Here is a 4464-nt window from a genome sequence, read left to right on the forward strand (position 1 = left end):
AATGCACACTTAAAAAATAAGGAAAGCGTGCCTTAAAGAAGTTTATATTAATTGAAAGAAATTATAAGACCGTTAAATTTGTAGAGGCTAAACCCAATCTAACGGTCTAGATTGCGTTATTTCCTATTGGTTGAGTCATACGGCAGATAAAGGAAGGTCTATCTATGGTAGGTAGTAACGGTTCTAGAGATTTATTTCTTAAAGCGGGTAAAAATATGCAAGAAAAATAATAAAAAATTATAAATGCCGCAAAAATTTATCAAAAGAATTCATCAATAAAGAATAAGTAAAATAAAGAAAAGCTGCTCTGTTCTGCTAACAAGAAAAGCTGAAGACAAATACAGAATAGACAGAGGAAGGATTAACTTGAAAAGATTGAAAGCATTGGCTTTCTGATATCTGTTTTCGCTTTGTTCTCTCTCTGGTTTGTTTCAATTGCTTATCTTTATCAATGACTATGGAGGAGAAAATGGGTGGTTCCAATGGTGAAGATGGTGGCAAAGACCGGTTTCCAATTGGCATGCGTGTTTTAGCCGTTGATGATGATCCTATTTGCCTCAAAGTTTTGGAAAATCTGCTTCGTAAATGCCAATACCATGGTTAGTGGTTCTTTTTTTTTGATTTCTGTTGAAAATTTTCTTTAATTTTTGTCGAAGGTCTTGTTATTCTGATAAGTTACGTGTTCGGTGCTCTGTTATTCTGAAAAAGAAAAGATAATCTCTAATCCGAAAAATTTTCATTTATTGTTTTCGAAATGTTAATAAATGTGTTTATATCAGGAAGATTTTTGTTATGGTTTGAAGTATGCGTTTTGATTTGAATCTTTGGGATCGTAGACTTGTAGTATGCAAGGTTTGACTTTTAATATTGTTGAGGCATTGAGCTTCTTTTTGACTTATCATTTATGGTATATTTTTTCTGCAGTTACTACAAAAAATCAGGCAATTACGGCCCTCAAAATGTTGAGGGAAAACAGAACCAGATACGATTTGGTTATTAGTGATGTTAATATGCTTGAAAGCTGGACCTACCTGTTATCAGTAAGAATTAACAGCTGAATTTACTCATTTTTTGTGGAATGAATGAATTTTAATATTTTTGGTGAAGTTTCAGTAGTTTTAATAATATGACTAATTTTATTAGAATGTTTCTGAATGATTTACCATTTGCCTTTCTGTTGATGAATTCCCAGTGTTGTCAGCCCATAGCGATACCAAGCTTGTAATGAAGGGTATTGGTCATGGTGCTTGTACTTATTGAAGCCTGTTCGCATTGAGGAGCTCAAAAAATATGGCAACACGTTGTGAGAAAAAAGAAACCTGACTCGAAGGATCACAGCAATTCTGCAAATCAAGATCCTGGGGGAACCGCTGAAGCTGGTCCTACATTGACGTCCAATTCTGACCAAAAGGTGAATAAGAAACGAAGGACCAAAGTGAAGATGAGGATGAAGACGATGAAGACAATGGACATGAGAATGAGGACTCTTCGACTCAAAAGAGCATCGAGTTGTGGTCTGTGGAGCTTCATAGGAGTTTGTTTCAGCTGTCAACCAATTGGGTTGATAGTGAGTTTCCACTGTTGAGTTATTGTTTTTGTTCTGATCCAGTGATCCTCATGCCACTCCTTTTTTTTTTTTCTTTTTACCCATTCTCTTTTATTTAAATGCAGAGGCTGTTCCGAAGAAAATTCTCGACCTTATGAACTTCGAAGGGCTCACAAGGGAAAATGTAGCAAGCCACTACAGGTAAGCCCCTTTCCTCTATGTTGTTTACATTCTGCATTATGATTCCTATATGTTTTACTATCTTATGTCGTCTTGCAGAAGTAGACTTTACCTGAAAAGACTGAGCACTGTTGCAACTCAACAAACTAGCATGGTTGCTGCATCAGGCAGTAAAGATCTGTCTTACTTGCGCATGAGTTCTGGATGGCTTTGTGGAGTTCCGCACATTAATCGGACCTGGAAGGCTTTCAGTGCTTCTCTATCACCTTATCAACCAGGTGGAATATTTGGGAGACTGAATCCTCAGCTTCTATAAGTTACGTGGGGTTTCTTCTGGTGCCATTCAACCGGACATTCTCAAATATTGAACAATTCGATCAATGGTCTTGGAAAGATCCAGCCAGTTGTGTTATCTGCAAACCGAATCAAAATGGAACTTTGTATCAAGGGATCCCAACATCGATGGATCTCAACCAATTGTCACAGAACAAGTCCAGTAACCCCTTTGGAGAATTTAATCATGTTAATGATCCTAATGTTTTTGGTGTCGGTACTAACTTCCCCGATGCCAGCGTGACGGCTGTTAGCTCAAGTAATACTGTACCTACTGGCCCAGGCAACCCTTTGTTGTTACATGCAAAACACAACTGACACATAGTGGTGCATTTGAAAATCAATCGACTCATAGCGTGACATCTCTGAATCAGGAATCATTCGACATGCATGTTTGTGGTTCTAATTTCTTGATCATGGTAGATGCAGCGCGAAAACTGGCAAGGTGCAGTTCAATTATCCAGTTTCCCATCAAATTCATTGTCGACGAGTGAAGCTTTCAATCCGAGCAATTGCCACCTAATAATTTGCAAGGAAGCATTTCTTGGGCAAGCTCTCACCTTAGTAACAGCCATCTTGATCTTTCTTCTCCCTTGGCTAATTCAGCTAGTTTGGAGGACTCTAGGGGAGACATATCCCATGTTGGTCTAAATAATGTCATTCAGAATATCGATTATACAACAAAGCATCAGTGGGACGATCAGAGACACGATTACAACGGTAATATGAATCGTTCGTTCAGCATAGTGGACTCCCTAGTTTCCGCAAGTGGACCTGTGGTGGACCAAAGCAATGTCGCCACCGATAAACTAAATGATGTTTCTTTTTTCGGTGATAACGGTGTTTATGTTGTTCCACACCTTGAGGGCGAGAAATCCACTTTCGACACAAAATTGAGATTCAATGAGGACTTCCTCTTTGAGAAGACTAAGCCACATAATGGTTTCAGTCAGAATAATTTCGAACCCTTGGAAAGTATAATGATCATGATCAAATCGGTAAGAAAAGAGAACTTCCATTGCACCTCTTAATTTCAAACTCTCGGATAAGTTCTTTAAAATGACTGCATTTTCTCTGATGCAGGACCAAAATAATGAATCCCCATTAATGGATGGGGAACTTGGATTTGATGCGTACTCGCTTGGATCATGTATATGAGAAGGTTGATGCTGATTCTAAGATATACAGTGGGTTGCTTATGATGAAAATATTATTTTCGGAATTCTTTCTTCATTTCCATATTGATGGAATTGTAGTTGGAGAAATTTTTAGTTTCAGTTATTCCTAGTTTTAGTTTCATTTGTATCTTGTTTTTCATAGTTTATTTGAAGGTAACACGTGTTGTTATGAGTTTATCTTGATCACCAAGCAACATCGATGGAACGTGGAAAGCCTTAACGCGCGTATAAGAAAAATGCTTGAATTATTCATGGCGGAATGCTTCAATCACTACAACTATGAAATTTAAACAAAAAGTTGATTCCATTTCCCAAGCCCTATGCTCCCATTTTGTTGTAAGGTTCCTCTCCTTTATCAGCAAAGCCTCAGCCCTTTCTCTCGCGGCTTCCCTTTGGTACTGGGAAGCCACCCTCTTTGCTTCACCGGTTCATATGGCGAGCGTGTTCTTCAGCCACAGCTTCCTGCAATTTCAATTCCTCTGTTAAAAGGTCCACAAACTGCTTCTCCATCTCTTGCCTGAGATCAGGGTCATTGCTTCCACCATGATCCATATCAAGCAAAATTGAGGAATTTAAAGAAACAAGGCATATGGTTAACCCATTTTAGTTTTCCAAAGAAACTCTAACCTGTGTGCCTGCAAAACAATAACAAAGTAAATAAATATTTCAGTTTTACACCGCCATAAACAAAATTAGCAACAAAAGCAGATGAGTATCTCAAATTTACGAAATGGGTATTGTTTAATCAGACTCCAATTAACAAGCGACCAATCAAAATTTGGTCAAAATCAAATTTTGATGATGACCCAGAATTTAAAAAGGAAAACGGAAGCATGGAATTAGATTGATAAATAAAATGGCGTAAACAAGGGTGGAGTGAATTACAAGGGGCAATGTTGACAAGGGAAGAGGAGGCAGATGCAAGGAGGACAAGAGAATTTGGAATCAGCAGCTAATCTGAGTGTTCTTTGAATCTCCAATAAAGAGCATATACACACACGCCCAATGCTGAAATTACTGCAAACATTATTAAACATGACCCCCGATCGCCGTGACATGTTTCTTTCTCGTCTCTCTTCACTTTACTTGTCTTTTTAGATTCTCTCTCTCTCTCTCTCTCTCTCTCTCTCTCTCTCTCTCTATGTTTGCGAAAGCAAGTGATTCTCATAGTGATGCCTCAGAGAAGATGAATCTGCTGCTTCAACCATTTTTCTTTTAATGTTTGTG

The 4464-nt window shown here is 38.1% G+C and overlaps 1 pseudogene; it reads left to right on the forward strand.

Annotated features, from left to right (window-relative positions):
- The first annotated feature begins 297 nt into the window (after positions 1-297).
- LOC120206351 lies at positions 298-3431 on the forward strand (annotated as a pseudogene).
- Positions 3432-4464: the final 1033 nt, after the last annotated feature.

The sequence above is a fragment of the Hibiscus syriacus genome, unplaced genomic scaffold (assembly GCF_006381635.1).
Source record: "Hibiscus syriacus cultivar Baekdansim isolate YM2019G1 unplaced genomic scaffold, ASM638163v2 tig00013738_pilon, whole genome shotgun sequence".
In the NCBI taxonomy this organism is placed as follows: Eukaryota; Viridiplantae; Streptophyta; class Magnoliopsida; order Malvales; family Malvaceae; genus Hibiscus; species Hibiscus syriacus.